The sequence below is a fragment of the Pseudorca crassidens genome, chromosome 16 (assembly GCF_039906515.1).
Source record: "Pseudorca crassidens isolate mPseCra1 chromosome 16, mPseCra1.hap1, whole genome shotgun sequence".
Taxonomy (NCBI): domain Eukaryota; kingdom Metazoa; phylum Chordata; class Mammalia; order Artiodactyla; family Delphinidae; genus Pseudorca; species Pseudorca crassidens.
Genome location: NC_090311.1, coordinates 73,581,392 through 73,599,430, shown reverse-complemented (window position 1 = coordinate 73,599,430; position 18,039 = coordinate 73,581,392). Strand labels below are relative to the sequence as shown.

The 18,039-nt window shown below is 42.1% G+C and overlaps 1 protein-coding gene across 15 annotated transcripts in view; it reads left to right on the top strand.

Annotated features, from left to right (window-relative positions):
* Nucleotides 1-18,039, top strand: part of BICC1 (BicC family RNA binding protein 1) — a 302,473-nt gene that overhangs the window by 189,839 nt on the left and 94,595 nt on the right. The gene's annotated exons all lie outside the window — the stretch shown is intronic.

Genomic DNA, 18,039 nt, shown 5'->3' with positions numbered 1-18,039 from the left:
ACAGTAGGTCCTTATTAGTATCTGTTTTATATATAATAGTGTGTATATGTCATTGCCAATCTCCCAATTTATCCACCCCCTCCTTTCCCCCTTGGGAACCATAAGTTTCTTCTCTACATCTGTGACTCGATTTCTGTTCTGTAAATAGGTTCATTTGTACCATTTTTTTAGATTCCACATATAAGCAATATCATATGATATTTGCCTTTCTCTGTCTGACTTCCTTCACTCAATATGACAGTCTCTAGGTCCATCCATGCACTGGATTCTTACTAGACCATTTCATGCAGCCCTTTGCCTTGTGTAATTGGTTTCTTTTTGCAGCACTGGAAACGGGATAGTTGATCTATATTAGTGACTCCTGAAGAAAGGGCGTACATACGTAACAACATAGGTGAAGCGATGGAATTTCAGTAAGAGAGATAAAACACGGTAAGAGGGCCAGCCTGTGCACTTTAAAAGCTAGTTTGCAGTCAAGTTTGAATTATATAGTTTGTGCAACTTGCACTGTGTGTTTACTCTCCATGAGTGTTTCAGCCCAAGTTTCAAGTTGTGCCTGTAGCTCCGGTGCTGGGGGATGGATGGACCAGCCGCCCTCCCAGTTCCTGCTGTCTGTGTCTTCCATTCCTCCTTTCTGGAATGCATGGTTGTGATAACTGTGACAGTTGCTAAGGTTTTATGACCATATTTGAACACCACGATGGTGCCATATGCTCCTAACTTGGCCTGGAGATGGGCATCAGATTTTGATGGTTTCCCAAGCCATGTGTGGCATCTCCCTGGCTTTCCTCTGTCAGTCACGGCACTGCTGGACAGAACTCGGTGACGCCTGTCAGGCCTGTTGGTAGCAATTAGATTATTTTCAAGAAGACTTTTGCAGTTGCAAACATGACTGAAGTACCATGTGGCATTTCTCATAAGCTAAGGAAAACAACATCATAGTGGCAGCCTCACTTCTTCAAATGGTCTTTCTGTGGCACTAAAACATAGTTTGTGGCTTATTATAACATTTTCATACAAACCTTGGTACTAACAGACTTTTTTTTTTTTTTTTTTTGGCGGTATGCGGGCCTCTCAGTGCTGTGGCCTCTCCCGTTGCGGAGCGCAGGCTCCGGATGCGCAGGCTCAGCAGCCATGGCTCACGGGCCCAGCCGCTCCGCGGCATGTGGGATCTTCCCGGACCGGGGCACGAACCCATGTCCCCTGCATCGGCAGGTGGACTCTTAACCACTGCGCCACCAGGGAAGCTCCTAACAGACGTTTTTATCAAAAGATATCAGAGAGATTTTAGGAATGAGGAGTTACATTCTCTTTATATCTTGTTGCCAGAAATTACTCCTAAAGCACATATGTCTTGCCAACAATAAAAATAAAACGAGAACACAGCATATGTATGTTTTTGGCTATTTGGTCTGTGCAGAATTATATATTATCACTTTATGAAAATGGGCTCATTCTATACAGACAAGCATTTTTGCAATTGGACTTTTCCTCTTAAAAAATAAGAGGATGTCTTCTGTGTAGGCACATAAATGGTGATATTCCTTTTTTGTAGCAGTATGAAATGCCATTGTGTGTATGTGGGGTACGGATATACCATAATGTGTTTTGACACATCTGTTTTAATAGACTTTGGCCTATGTTCTTTTTTTTTCCTACAATGAATGTCAGGTTTATTTGTCCATTTGTACAGGCTTTTTTGTTGCATAAATTCTTACAAGCAGAGTTCCTAGGCCACAGGCAATGAGCAACTTTGATAATTTTTAGGATTGCCATCTTGTCCTCCCAATGACTGTTGAACTCCTACCAGAAGGGACTGGCTTCTTGAAAGGAAACAACTCTTCCCTCCCATCTTTGCCAACACTGTGCTTTCCCATCTTCAGGCAGCCTAAATAGTGAAAAATACATTGTCTCACACACTTCCTTAATTAACAGAAAAGGTAAGCGTGTTTCATCTGTTCATGGAACACTTGTTTGTATTATTCTGTCAATTGCTTGTCCTTACCTTTTGTTGGTTGATTCACATCATCTACCTATTCTAGCGAGTAGTTCATCTTTTCTTTCTAATCAAATAAAGACCTTTAAATTGTTTTTTCTACTTGGAAATTTAAGATTACTTATGCTTCTCTCTAACTGTAGTGTCCAAATGGCTCATTTCTCACTATTAATATTTACTTACAGTAATTCATGGATCATTTCTATTCAAAACTAGAAAGAAATGAATTGACCTTAAGTAGTAATAATGTATTAATTTTTGAAGGACCGTACAAAAGTATGCATGAACTTTTAAGACATTGGATTTCCAAAGTAAACTATTTAAAGATTGGATTGTCAATATTAAGAGCGTGGAAATTATATAAATATATAGATATACTCACACATATATACACACGTACATATAGATATATATTTATGTATGTATATGGATGTGTGTGTGTCATTTGGCAAGGCATGAGAAATAATTATAATATTATTCAGGAAATCATTGATCTCCTGAGTTTTCTTGGTGTAACAGAAATAAGAGCCAGTAAGTCATTTGCCTGTATTTGCATGTATTGAGCTTTAGTTTTGTATTTTAGTGGGAAAAGTTTCTGAAAATTTCTCCATTCCGCCTTTTACGCAAGGGAAGGACACCTAAATATGTTATTTTGGATTGACTTGTATTCTGTTTCTACACTGTCTCCACGTTTAGAGTGGGATCCATAAATAAGAGTATTTAGTTTTTGGTAAAATTTACTTCCTCTTCAACCTTCAGTTGACTTAACAGAACTACAGTCTCCGTATGCATTGCACTGTTTCAGAAGTGCCCCTTCGCTTTCTTTGGGTGGTCCTCACTCTTTCTCAAATCTGATACAGCACCAAGGAGTCCAGATTTGTTTCACTTAGCTGGGAGATATATATGAACTCAGCAGAGTGAGGCTGAAGAAAGGAAAAAAGACTCAGCCACTGAGGGTATACATGTTTGAGATGAAACTATATGCCCCTATTTCCTTTGCTTTCACCATCAAGTGGGTATATTTTAATCTAATCCTCTCGGATTTTCTCCCTAGGTCAATGCCGAGTCGATTTTTATGTCATAGGCAAGTTATGTAACACTCTCTCTTTCCACACCTGCAAAATGTAGTATCTGTATAGTCTAGGTTTGGAAATTCATTCAAGTTCATTGCAAAACTTTAGTTTTCAGTAAAGTTTTTTTCAGTCACATTGACTTATGTTCTGTTCCCCAATCCATTAAGCCATTTCATACCTTTGCACCTGCTGTGTCTGCTGCGTCTCCACCTTTCGTTTTCCAACCAGTCAACTCCTAGTCATCGTTCCACATCCATCTCAGATGACATGTCTTCCTGGAAAGCGTCACCTGTACTCTACATGCAGTTTATTCTCAGTTCCCTATGCTGTCAGTACCTTATGCATTTTTACATTTTGGCACTTTCCAGGCTTGTGTTGTATCAGCCTAGACGTTTGCCTTTCCTCCTGGACTGCGACCTCATGGCCCTGTGTCAAAGGCCAGCATGTCTTATTCCCTTCCGTGTGCGCAGTGCCTGCCAGGAGTGGAGTTATAACTTAGGAGTTAAAGTTTGCATTATCATTTAGGTTTAGAACAAATTTGAAATTAATTCAAAGTCATTCTGGTATCTTTTGAGTCACTTTGGAGAAAGTGAAAAATGTCCCTGTCAGCTCGGCCGCAGTGTTCCCAGTTGAACGTAAATACCTCTTGCAGAGTATAAATAATCAGACAGGGCTGCTCCTTCAGTATGTCTGAAGCAAGACTGAGACAGGGACACTCTGCAGCCACAAAAGTAATTAAACATCCCTCTCTTTTGACTGACCTGAGTGAAAGTGCTGCTTTACCAACAATGATGACTCCAGCTCTGCTTTCATCCTCTGCCTTCTGTGTTAAATTTGCCAAGATACTCAGTAAATTTCCCCACTTCCTGACAGCTTCCAGCCCAAATCTGGCCACCACTTTCCTAAGACCTCCTTGGAATCACCCAGAACAAACCCAGGTTCTGTAATAAGCTTCCTTCAGTTTCCTTTTCGGATGACCCAGTCCCTTTGGTGCACTCTCTCTCTCTCTCTCTCTCTCTCGCTGTAGCAAGCTAAAGAAAGCTCGATTTATTGACTACAGTTGTGTTCCTGGTGGTCTTTAGCTAGTGGGCCCTGTAGGGAGTGTTGGAAGAATTTAAAGGAGCATTGATCTCAGTCTCTGCCCCTTGGAACCTTAGAGTTTGGCCAGAGTTTCCTGCCCTCTCACTTTAAGCACATTCTTTAAAATGGCATTGTTTGCTGTCAAGACTAGAATTCAGAGGAGCAGGAGAAGAGTGCCAGCCACAGCCAAGGAACATATTCCGTAGGAGTCGCTGCTTCCTAGTGTGGATTTCCAAAGGGCAGGTAGGGTTGAGGCATTCTGTGTGGGAAAGGCTCAAAGCTGAGAAGGATCATTGTTTGTTAGAGGAAGAGAAGGTGAAAGGGAGAGAGTGGGAAGAGTTGGTGGCCAATAAGGCTGGGCAGGTAGGGCAGATCAGTGAGGGCCATGACCTCACGTGAACCTCGTCCATCCTGTAGTCAGTGGAAAGCCTGGAGTAGGGGATGATCGCAGGAGATAATTGATAACTGTGGTAGGAAGGGGTTAAAGACTGGGAGACGAGGGTAGTGAATCGTATTTGATAAATGGGATCAAGGGAGACTTTTGGAAAGGTGAGGCAGCGCAACATGGTGGCTTGATAAAAGCAAGGAACTGGGGCTGCTGTCGCAAATGGTGTTCTTTGGCTCTCGGCCTCCCTCTGAGTTTACCTGTGGTGGGCATCTCCCATGCATGCTGACAGCTTCCCATCTCGAGTGCTGGGTTGCTGCCCTTCTCCCCCACCCCGGGGTCAGCCCTGTGGGAACTTCCTCCTCTGGTGCAGAGCAGCTTAGAAGTGCTGGCAGTGATGCTGGAAGTGAACTCTCCCAGGGATGGCCTTCAACGTTAGTGAAGGACTGGAGTCAGAAAACACCTGTCCAGTTTCCCCTTCTCTCTGTGGGACAGTGCTGCGACATATTGTTCATGTCCCCTCAGGATGTCCCAGGGGGATGGAGCCCCAGCAGTGGCTGATCCATTACCACTCCCCTTATTGGCTCTCCTCACCCGTGTTTTCCTTACTCCCTAACTTGTGATCCCTGGGATCACCTCCCGAATAAATTGTCGCAAGTAAGACACACTAACCCGGGTTCTTGTCTCAGGGTCCTTTTTGGGGGAACCCAAGTTAAGATGGCTATCCTGGTCGATTGAACAGTCATTATGCCGTGGACAAATGGAGTTGGCATTCTCTCCCAGTCGTTAATTAACAACTCTGTTTTTTAGTGGAAAAATGACTGCATTCATCTCAAGTGTATTTTATATATCAGTGTAGAAATATGGCAAAATGATGTAGAGTTCAGGGCTCATTTTGAGAAAAAAATGCTCCAAACCATCTGCAAAAGTATTAAAATGATCCCAAGTAGCACATAGGCACTTGAAGCAGTTTCCAGGCACATTAGATTGTTGTCAACAAAGAGAAAAAATATACACTGTGGGGAGAAGCAAGAAGAGAGAAAGGGTCTGGAAACCCGTGAGTTTAGCAGGTCAGGAAAAAGAATGTCAGTGGGTGAGCAGAGCAGGAGCCCTGAGCTTCCTCACCTGGGCGTCATCCTGGTGGCTTAGGAATCCTAGGCCATTGGCAGCTGTGATGTGATTCTTGCCAGGTTAGCACTGACAATCAGTCACAGGGAGAGGACCCACCATAGGATCATTTCTGTCCATTTGTTGTGTTCTCCTGAAAGTCATGCTGAGTGGCTTCAGCCAAGTTAGGGAAGATATTTCCGTTCCTAACAAGATAGTTTTCAACTATACTCCATGGGGATTCTGAAATATTTACTTGACAGTAATCAAAAGAATTTCATTCTTTTCCTATTTTTTCCTCATGATCATATTAGCATCCAACTATTTTAAAAGTCAGACCTTGATGGAGTTTTGTAGACAAATGGCAAGAAAATTGCTTATAACTAAAGGAAGCAGTGAATCCATCCGGTTTCCATGAACAATCGTACCTGCACTCTTCAGCATTTGGAACTTGATGGTTGACTGAAAAGATGCCTGCACAGGGGTGGTCCTGTCTATTACACTGCCTTAGAAAATGAAACCCTGGCTTTACTTAGCCCTGTGTTCTGTGTTGGACCTTATTCTAGAAGGGAAAGAAAGTATTTACTGATGTTTTTCTCCTAAAATCTATTAATTTTATTGAAGTGAATGGAAAGCATGGATTGTTTGTTTACCATTTAATAAATTTTGGAGAGCTCGTATGCATTACTTTATAATCTCATCAGTCGTATGAATTAAGGAATAAAATAAAACTTGAATACTTTTTAGAAACATTATTTTTTTTTATTCAGAAGATTGTCACCTCCATTGAATAAAACATCATGTACAGGAAAGTAAAATTAAGTAATGATCACATTAGTGACCTTTGAGAGAACAGCAGACTCCAGGATACAACAAGCAGGAAAGGAAGAGGCAGCAACTAATATTGAAGGGTGTCTATCTATGAAATGAAAGAAAATGGTAATAGTTGGAGTGGTTGCTTGACACGTCCGTGGGTTGAGTTTATTTTTCTTTTACTGTTTCATTCGTTTCTTATAAAAGTCAGTTGAGTGAACTTCTAGGCTGAGGAAGTGTAGAGAAAAGAATGACACTAGGGGAAATAGGAGAGCGGGGCTAGATTTAAGATGACAGGTGTTGGGGCTGAAGTTAGTTAGCCTTGGGCTATTCACCTCACTTCGTGAGTCCTTCCACTGATATTACTATGTTCATTTTAGTCAATAACCTGTTTCAATGTTTGCTTCCTACCTGTAGTCCTCAATAGACTCTGCTAGGTATGGTCACAGGTTTAATGCCTGAGGTCGTTGATTCTGCCAGATACATGCCTTGTAGAAAGCTTGGCTTGGAGTATGTCCTCGATAAATGTCTGTTAAACGGGTTTGAACATGTTTTCCTGAGTTTGGTGAGAAGAAGGAGAGAAGAGTAAAGACTGTGTTGGATTTAAGAGACAGGGGAGAAGATTGAGTGTAAATTTCCTCTACTTTGCTCAGTCTGTTTGGAGATGAAGTCATCTCTTGGGAACATAGGAAGATGCTTTGGAGACCTGAAGAAACTGGGGAGCGTTCAGAAGAGCTGCTTATGGAAAATGCAATAGAGATGAATAAAAAACTTGCCAAATCAAATTAGTATACAGTTGAGGCTGCACAGTATGAATTTGCCGTCAGATTTCTTAGGACAGTTATATGCCTTTTCCCAGTTCTTTGGTCACTCAGAAGTGGAGAACACAGATTAGGGGGATTTTAGGGTATGTGATGAGAGGGTGAAATGGTCGACCTGGGGGTGGGATAGCACAGGGATAAGTGAAGCCAGCAGGAAGCTAGAGAGAGGGCAGGGCACCGGGAGACATAATATCCTGGAGAACTTGCAGGGTTGAGGGCATTCAAGAATTGCATTGGTAGGAGATTGTAGCCACAGGAAGAAATGACCAGTTAGAAGAATTCTTAGAAGTGGCATAGTCTGGGTTGTGATGAGATCCAATTTATGGCTGGGTTTGTGGGTTACTAATGTATAATTAGTTTCACAATTTAATAATTCTGAGCACCTTTAGGATTGTTCAGCAAAATTAAATTGGATTCTTTAAACAAGCAAAAAAGAAACTTGTTAAGGAGTTAAAACCAAGGAAGATGGAAACAGTTAGTGTCAGTATGACTCTAGTTTACTGAATTCTGTGTGATTTCAAAGCTGGGCAGCCAAGCTCGTACTCCTTTAGTCATTGACTTTCATGTATGGGAAAATGACTTATGTAACAGCCAATCAATGCTTTTGCTAGCCAGTTTTAAAATGTTACATGTGCAAACACCTCATAACTTATGCATGTTTTCCAGTGAGAATTACATCATAGGTGGAAAGAAAATAAAGGCATCCATGATTCTTAAATTCTTAAACATAATCTAGGGACTTCATAACTTCCTAGTTATATAATTTGAAGTCATTATGTAATCTCATGGCTCCTTACGAGGGGGAAAAAGTCATATTTCTTATAGAAATTCAACAGGATGATTGGCTGAAGAACATCTGTGTGTGTGGGGGTGGACTTTTGCAAATACTCGGATATTAATTAGAATTGAACTGATCTGATCATCTCTCTGGCTGCTCCCTCTGGATCACCCCAGTGACCATCTAGGTCACCTTTCAGTCCCAGAACATCAAAAGCTGTGACTTGTGCCAGCCTCGAGCTATGCACAGGATTCCTTGGAGGCACAGGGAGTGTTCTCCAGCCTCCCAGCCGTTCCTTCTATTCCAGGCCTTTGACTCTGCCTGAGTGGCCATTTATGCTCAGCCCTCCTTCCCCCCCAGCATCCCCTGAATTGCTGTAGCAGCAGGGTCTGTTGGTGACTTCCAGGATGTGGAGGCTTTGGCTGCCCAAAGCCACGTCTGCCCAAAGCCATGGCTGCCTCTGTTCTGATGAGGCAGACAGCACACCTTCAGGTCTCTGATTCTTGTACCCCCAGTTACTCATCATGGGGTCTGGCCTCCCTTACTGAGAAGTGAGTTCAGCGGGTGAAGGCAGATAAGAGTCTCTAAGGATCTGGTTGCCTGTCCTGGCTGTCTTTCTCCCTTTACTAGCCAGAGTCTTATTTGAACTCAGATCCCTGCCTGGTGTAGGTATAAGCTGAAGTCCACTATTCCCTTGGAAATGCAAATCCATTTTGCTCAAATCCCTCCCCATTTGCAGTGAGAGAGAATCCGTAGTTCTCTAGAGCAATCTGGTGGGTGTGGATTTCGGGAGACTTGCGTCTAGTCATTTCTACCTTATTTAAAGTATGGCCGAATTTCCTGTCCTGTGCCCTTTATTATGCGTTAATGGCAAGGAGCACAGCCTTTCCTTTTGGATTTCCATCTTGTAAATATCAGCCGTGCAAGGCCTTTGTGGCTGACTTCAATGTGTGAGGGGGCAAGAGATTTTGCTTAGCCTGCTCTTTTCCTTGGAGACTCTGCTTCCTGGCAGCCCCCTCCCTACTGCAAGCCCCGCCTCCAGTCTCTGCCCTAATATAATTCAGCAAACATTTAAAAACATCAAATGATCTCTCTGCCTTCATGTTGACCGTGGTCGCCATTTGGGCTTCCTTGAAGTATGGATCATCTCCTCTGAGTTCTGGCTTGTGAAGGTGCCTTTTCCCTCACCTGCCAGTCTCTAAGAGGGGAGAGGAGCCAAGGTGCAAGTGTATTTCACCACCAGTGTGAACACATCGTATCCAAAGGCAGAGATGGCTCCTTTGGGGAAGTAACCAGCATGTGTTTTTGTTTGTGTGTTTGCTTGTTTTACTTTTACAAATCCACATGATTCTTGAATCTTTCAAACTGTGGACCTGTGGACCCTTACCTAATGCCTGGGACCTTCCTGGCCACCTCAGACTTGGTAGACAGCTTGGATTACCAGTCTTAATACTATAAATTTAGCACCATCTGAGGAAATATCTTACAGGTGCTTGGTTTCCTGAAAACATGTTTTTAGGGGAAAGTTAGTAAAAAAAAAAAAAAAAAAAAAAGTAATTTTTTTTTATGCTGAAGTAAGTTCTAGAAGACTTGTCTTTTTTTTTTTTTTGCGGTACGCGGGCCTCTCACTGTTGTGGCCTCTTCCGTTGCGGAGCACAGGCTCTAGAGCACAGGCTCTAGAGCACAGGCTCAGCGGCCATGACTCACGGGCCCAGCCACCCCACGGCATGTGGGATCCTCCCGGACCGGGGCATGAACCTGTGTCCCCTGCGTCGGCAGGCAGACTCTCAACCACTGCACCACCAGGGAAGCCCTGCGTTATTGTTTTGATTGATGTTTCTTAACAACTTCGTGGGGAGTTGGTTGCACACTCAGTGCATTATAAATGTTCTTTATAATTGGGGATGCCAACATCAACTTTAATGTAGATTGTTAGTGGCATTTTTACTTAAAAAATTTAATTATTTAAAAAATTTCTACCGCTTTCTCTCTCATATCCACAATGGATGAGAATCTGTTCCTTGCGTAATATAATTTTAATTAGACTGAAAATTCAGTGATTTGACCAACTCTTCCTGCCCATTAAAATTAAGTCTTTGTACCCTCCAATGGGAAGAATTAAAAATGAGATCAGGTAATAAGCATGTCTGTTCTCATCCAGATAAGACTATCCACAATGGGTTTAATCTTTTAACCTGTTTCAATAACAACAACTATCATTTATTGAACACCTATTACTAAGTCAGGCATTGGATTACAGTATATGTGTTTTCTAATTTATCTCACTCTAATGAATTCGATGACCTAAACATCTCATCTCCAATGCAGGAACTGAGGCTTAGGGTTATGCAGTTAGTACGTGTCCTGACTGGAAATTTGCACCTACAGTTCATTTAGCTGTTAGTCCATCCGCTTGACGGTGCTTAGCGCTTCTGGTATAGAACCCTGGACCTGACCTTTTGTACTTGGATGACACGTGTATATTTTTGAGCACTTTAATAGTTAAATCTTTCTGATTTTAGAAGATGATGTTTTTATTACATGTCATAAGCATAGATTAGAGGTGGCTGTGCGACCCCCGTTCATCCTGTGTCTCTTACTTACACACAAGACATTAACTGGTAGCCTTTTCTTCTGGAACAACTAACATTGGCCTCGAACTTTTTTTCTTTTTCTTTGGGTCATCATCTTAAAAATATACATCTAGTACCACGGAATGTTCTGCAGTTGTTTCTTAAGGTTGAATAACTCGATGGTAAATATCTTTTAATCAGTGTACAAAGGAACAAGTTTACTCCAGGGAAAATCAGATCTTCAGACTGTTGTTATGTAAAATGAAACTTTTTTTTCCTCCTGGAACTTGGCAGGGTTAAAAGTCCAGGAGGAAAAGAATATGTGTGCGGGTGGAAGATTGAGAAAATGTGAAGAAGGTGACTGAGAAATGTAAGCAGTTGATTAAAAAATAAGCAGAAATGTTAACCTCGCAGAACTTTATAACTTTATCTCACTAATATTAATATTTGCCTCTAAAAGGTGATAGAATTTATTGTTGCTCTTTTCGGTACAAAACCCAACTGAATTTTACTGAGAGGAAATGGAATTTTCCATGGAACAGTAACAAGGTAATATAGACATGATTAGAATACTGATTCTGGCTATGTTTTATGTATTTACTTCTCCTTGAGAAAACTTAATGCCTAAGTGTCCAATGTCTCTAACCGGATAGTTAGAAAAACCATTTTCATACTTTACAATTGCAAAAGGATTCATAGCAAAGTTCTGTGAAAAAGCGAGTCTCTTTTTGTATTGAAAATATAGTCTTTAGAAACTGGATTTATATTCACTTAGCAGTACACCTGGGTGATATCAGTTAACAGCTTTTTAATCAAGTAATAAACTAGTAATGTATAGGGAGATTAGATAGACAATCATGGTGTAGCTAAAATAAGCATAACTCTGTAAACACCTGTAATTCTTCTAATTTTTATGGATTGCTGAGAATAGGACTTTGTCAAACAGTTACCAGCCCTTGAGGTAGTGCCTCATGCATAGTAGGTGTTCAGAATGGGGTGTGTGTGTGTGTGTGTGTGTGTGTGTGTGTGTGTGTGAGAGAGAGAGAGAGAGAGAGAGAGAGAGAGAGAGAATTGGTGCATGTGTGGTTGATGCCTGGATCAGTGGGTTGATGTGTGAATACACGAGCTTAACCCCTCCGTTTGCTGTCAGTGCAATTTCTTAGGATTCTAATAACCAGTGGTTCCTCTTCTATACCCTACCTCCTTACTCTGGTATACTTAGAGACCATGCTGGATTAAAACTGGAATAATAATCCCAGGCACAAAGTCCAAATAAATTGCAGTGGAGATTGATAGCCTCAGTATTCTAGACATTATCAGTCCCCGACACCATCAGACCTGCTTCCCTGCCTTCCCAGATTCAGCTAAAGCCGAGAGAGTGAAGTGGCTCATTGGCTGCTGCAGCTGCTACGTGATCCGTCAGCCTGGCCGGGTAAATGCGTGTCAGGTTGGCCTTGATTATCTTGGAAGGACCTTCTTTTATGCTCTAAAGATCTCTAGTACAGGGCAATGGTTAGGAGCATGATGTCTTAATCCAGAACTGCCTATGTTGGAATCCTGGCTCAGCTACTTACTAGTCATGAAACAGTGGGCAGTAGGCCCCCTTAAACCTCTAGATTCCTCATCTGTAAAATGGGAACACAAGTAGTAGCTACCTCTTAGGAGATTTGTATTGATGTCTACCTCAGATTGTGAAAGCTTCACTTCCAACCATGGGAAAAGTTTTTGAGTGTGGTTGCTAACATGCACAGGGGTCTGGACAAAAATGAGGGTGATTCTAACACACAGCCAGGGCTATATTTAATTATTCACCTGCCACCCTGCCTCTGGTCATCTGCACCTGTTGGAGAGCAAACACCCGCTCTCTGTGACTTGTAAGCTTGGCAAGGACTTAAGGTCACTGTTTCCGTCTAGGTGCCAGTGTTTAATTAAACTCTTCAGAGTCTGTGATCATTATGATAAAAATATTCATTCTGGTAAAGTTTGAAAATGCTTTCTGGTTAGCACGAGATTTTTGGCATGGGTTGACTGTGGTTTTTGTCTATAAATTCCTGAAATGCTGACAGAGTTGAATTTATTTTTGTTTTAAATACAATTGCTAACATTTCTAAGCGTCCATATGGACTCGATAAATACTTTGCTTCTGCTCACTGGATGTATGAACTGGATGAAGAAGAACGATTATGATTTGGGGAATCCTGAACATTTTTCTTCATTTAGTTTGATGCCGAAGTGAATTGGAAATATTTCTTTGGCATCATAATTTTGGGGTTTCAAAATTGTGTTTGGATTTTCAGGAAATTGGTGGTAACTTTACATTAGCTGAGAAAACTGAATTTTAAAATTCTCAGTGAAGAGGCAAATGATCCATTTTTCATAGGAAAAACTCCTTTTTCAAAGGAATTCGCTGCCAAGTTGTCTGCAGTGGCTTTAGGTAGTACTTGACCTTTTGGCACATCAAGAAATTGTTTTCTTTGTCTAAATATTAAATCAATATTTGAGGAAGGCTGGGTAGTATATGGTATGTGGTGCAAGGGCACGAAAACAGTCGGCCATGTGTATTTCCACATCTGCAAGCAGATTTGGTTTCTATAACTGTCAATCAAGCAGATCTTATGGAATGCATTTTCATTCTCTCACTAGTTGCCATACAAATTCTGGTTCTCCAGGAAATAAATCACAATGGCCTTTCTGCTGGAGGTAGACGGTGAAAAATTATATGAGGGTATAGTACATCCAGTCTTAAGCAGAAGTAAATTGCTTTTTAAATTTCTTTTATACTGTGAAAAAGAAAACATTTTTTTCCCTAAACATGCATTGTCTGTGATGAGATAGGCTATGTTCTCTTCATGACTGTTTTTTTAAATTTCTCCCTGCGGCAGGGTCTACTTGGAACATGTGTTCTCCTGTTTGGATTCCGTTGTCTGGGGCTATTTTTTCCTTCCTGCTCCCAGTGTTACTGGAAACACTCACCCTTTCTGTATTAGCTGCCACGCAAGTGGAGGTGCCTTCAATTGGGACGTGCCACACACTGTTCAAACCTTTGAAGCCAGCCAAGTTTCACAGGGCACAGAGCCTTCTGGGGTGTTTTTCATCTAACCCCTCTATGTGTATGTCTGTCTAATGAAGGGGTTAGTGTTGCTTGTGTTTAACAAATGTGTCCACTGAGACAGGAAAAAGAATACGAAATACACCTTTGAAAGTACCTGGTATATCTCAGTCATTTTGCTAGACCACAGCCACCCAGCCAGGCAGGGATTACCACCCCAAGTGAAGATTTGGAAACGGACCCTTGCGGCACTCTTGGGAAACTATCCAGCTAATATGTGCTGGTTTTTAAACCTGTATCTTTTAGAGTCTAAAGCCTGCCTACCACACCAGTCACCTCACTGAATTTTATTGTGAAGTGAAACATTCAAGATCAGCAGTGAATATTGTCAGGCTGGAAAGAAATTCACAAAATTCCAATCTAGGTCCCAAACTGGGTTCTTTGTACCATTAGGTCCCTGGATGGAAATGCATTTCTCCAAGGTACCTCGTTCTTATCCTGACTCAAAGTGACTTTATGATCTCCCTAAATTTGTCCCCCTTTCAGAGTTCCCGTTTCAGATGCTCAAGCCAGAATCCCAGGGGTTATCCTTGACCCCTCTTCCTGTCTCACCCTCCACATTCTGTCAGGCGCGAAGTACCATTGATTTTACCTGTTAAGCATCACTGTGTCAACTGGAGGAATGCCTGGGAAAGAGGCAGGGTGGAGGCCCAATTTAGCTCTGACACCTGTGAAAGGAAGCATGCTGGGAGAGGAGATGGGGCCAGGGGAGCCTTAGATGGCGATGCAGACCTGACAGCGCCTCTGCTGGTCCAACAGCGGCTCTGGAGGGAAAGTTGCCTGTTATAGAAATCCCATTTTGAGCAGAATTGATAGAATCCTAATATGCCTCTGGACTTAGTCTTTGGCTGGGGGCTCCTGGGGAAGAGCGTGGCCTGGGCTGAAAAGCTGAGGTAAATCCTGAGGCCCTGCAGCCGGAGGCAGTCGGCTAACTACACTGTTGCAGCTGCACTCCAAGTTCTATCTGAAAGGGAAGTCTGAACAGCGCCCCCCCAGTGGCCACCACCTTTGCTCCGGTCTGTCCACCCCTGAGCCCAGTTTCTTCACCCACATCCCCAGTCAGCTGCCTTCCCCTCTCACCTGGACTATACGGTACTGCGACTGCTCTGCTTCCACTCTGATCCATCCCTACAGCCGTTTTGTTTTGTTTTGATTTTTCAGAAGGTGGCTTTAGCCAACAAACACACATTTAAAAGTTGCTTCTTCTTGATAGGCTACGTCTAGAGGTAAGACTGTATTTAAAATGGATTTGTACATGTCGCATTGAATGAATTATCTTTGGCAGAATTATGGCTTATTTGCTACCACCTTTTAGGTAACTTGTAAACCAAGAAATAGAGCCCCCAAAGGAGTTACATACAAAAATACCAAAAGGTGGCAACAGGGAGATATTTTCAATAAATTTTCTCTGGTGTGACTTTTATACCACAGGAAATATTCAAATTGCAAAGTCTTCCTTAACACAAAAGGATTTGTTTCTTTGTCCTTTTTCCTTTTTCTTTTTGTTACAGTGTTTCCACTAGAATACAGCTGCTGTGACACGTGGAATGGGATATTTTTTATTCTCATGTGGTTCCATATAACAATTTTTAAAATGAATGCTATCCTGGGTCTCTAGTATTTCTAACCTAAGGCTTTTGAGCATCACAATCCCTGTATGAAGCCAGGGTTGGATGACCACCAGTACACAAACTGAGGTATAATCCTATTATATCAGAATTTCAAGATAATTTCCTTTCCATGACCACCAGGCCCCAAGGTCTGGGGAGAAATTCCCTAGTGGGTGATATTTTTTTTTTTCCCCCTGATGTTCCCTCTTTGCCTTCTCTTGTCCTTCTTTAGGACTCACCTCTAATGATGTAATTAGTGATCTTGTCACACCTTTATTTTAAACTCTTAGGCTAAATTCCAGGTGGGGTCCTGAGGGAGCTGTCCTCTGTCTACCTTTTCACCTCTCATCCCGGCTCACACTAGATCCCAGAGTTGGGATCTTCCTCTCAGAGGGAGTTTCCTGGTTGATACATTGGTCGAGGAATGCCCTTGCCCTTGAGATCAACCTGTGTGGGAGGGAGGGGTGGAGAAGAAGGCCTGGCTGGGTGCAGGGAGGAGGGCACTGCAGTGCAGGGCCCATGACAGGTCCCCCCGCCCTCAGTGAAAGCTTTGGCATTGGGAGGCCCTTCAGAGCTGTCCCAAGTTGGGTCAAAGGGCCAGGCCTCTAGACCATGAGGTGGATAGTCCCTCAATGCTGTGGGAAGAAGCTATGACCAGGCAGGGGAGTTTTCCTCAGTAGAGGCTGAAGTGGAGGCAGAGGGGCTGACCCCTCCCAGCATTTTAGGGGAGCGAGTCCTTCGATCCCGCAGGGAGATCTGCTCGGCTCCCTGCCTGGGCTCCTCTCCAGCCAGGCGTGACGTCTCCCTGCAGCCTCTGGGCCTGCTTGCCTGTTATTGATGCCGAAATTTGGCCTCTGTACGCTGGTACCGAATTGAATCTCGGAGACAGAGTTCTGGGTGAAGTAGAAGAGAAGAGCTTTATTGCTTTGCCAGGCAAAGGGGGCCACAGCAGGCTAATGCCCTCAAAACTGTGTGTCCTAACCCAGGGGCGTCTGTGAGGAGTTGTATAGTCAAGGAGTTGGGTTGCTAATAAGGATCAGGGTGCGTGCAGGGCCTGCATTCCTTCAGTCTAGAGATCTTCTGGCACCATGTGGTCTCATGATCTGTGGTTCTCGAGGTTATTGAACTGTGACCTTCTCTCTGGAACATCTTCCATTTGGTGGGTGTTTTAGTTCTGGAGAAGAGCTCAAAGAAATCGTTATGTGTATCCCTTGATGGGGAACCAGGACCCTGCCCCAAGGCTGCATTCTTGTTTCTTGACTTCTCCTCCCTTGTCTCCGCATTCCCTCCTTTTCCTGATAAGCAACAGTTTGAACTCACCTTTTGGAACTCAGGGAAAGGGACACAGAAAGGCTTTTGTGCCCAGGAGCCCCACAGGGTCCTGCTCAGTTTCATTATTTCTTTCACCGGGAAACTTCTTGTTTGCTACTCTGCCTACTTCTGTTTACTCTTCAGATCTTACCTTATGCAAAACCCAAAGAACCCTATATTTCTCCTCCTCTGTGGTTTCCATATCACACTTGTCATTATTTGTTTACTGTGTTTATTCTCTATGAGAGGCATAGCCCACTACATCCCTGAAGGGTGGTATGTGGTACATACCAGGCATTCAACAGTAGGTGTTGACTCACTAAAATGGGACAGAGTGTTAAATTTTTTTTTATTACTTTGCTTATCATATATTTCTTCTCTCATAAATAATTTAAATAATATGTAGAATTCTGTGATTACATTTGGACTTGCTTTATTCATTACTTCATCAAACGTAGCATGCTCTTTTTTCTTGCACTTCTTATTCTTGTGAAAAATCAAGTACCAGATAACGTGTGTGAGTCATCACAGAGGTGAAAATATTGGTCAGTTTGGAGCATTTATGACTGACTAAATTTCCATAAAATTCAGGAGGACTACAATGCTGTCTTTCCAGTGCATGTATCTGTGATTTACTGGTGTATTTTTTGGAAAGTATAAATAAGCAAACAAATTTTAAAATTATCTCCATTCTTATTAAAGAAAGACTGTATATGAAGATAAATATGTATTTACAGAGTAGTTACAGTCAAGGTCAGTGTTATGATATAGAATTCTCATGTTAATGGGAGACTTACTAAAGCACTGTACTCTTTATGATTACCTAGTACTTGACAAAAGAGAAGTGAGCGGAGTAGTATGAGGGAAATGGAAGTCTAAATTTTTTGTCATGTTTAGCCAAGATGAGAAGCATTGATTTGATTGGAGAAGTAAAGAAAAATAGAACTGGATTTACAAAACCTTGGTTTAATATTTTCTATACTTTATTTCCAACAACTCTTACATGAACTGCAAGATTTTCCCCCTCGTGTTCGTTTTTGAGATAATATAAATCTTAGCTCAACAAGCTCCTTTGTTCTTAGAATCGATCTTCCTTAAATTAAGTTTATAGTTCTGTCAAATTAAAAATATTTATATATCATTTTCTCAGGAAATTTTAAAGTTTCTCCCTTTAAGAGGAAGTAAAAATACTTTCGATAACTTTTTTTAGTACTCTGGGAGCTTAGTATATAAATCCTAGGTGAGTGGCTCATGTTAAAGCCCCCTGGTTACAGAAGGCTGCCCCTTTGAAGTGGACAGTCTGAGCAGGTGTTTGGTTATTGGCTCTATAGAGAAGTCATCCAGTTGGCCTAGCTTTGATTCTGTATTGAAGCTTATAGAATG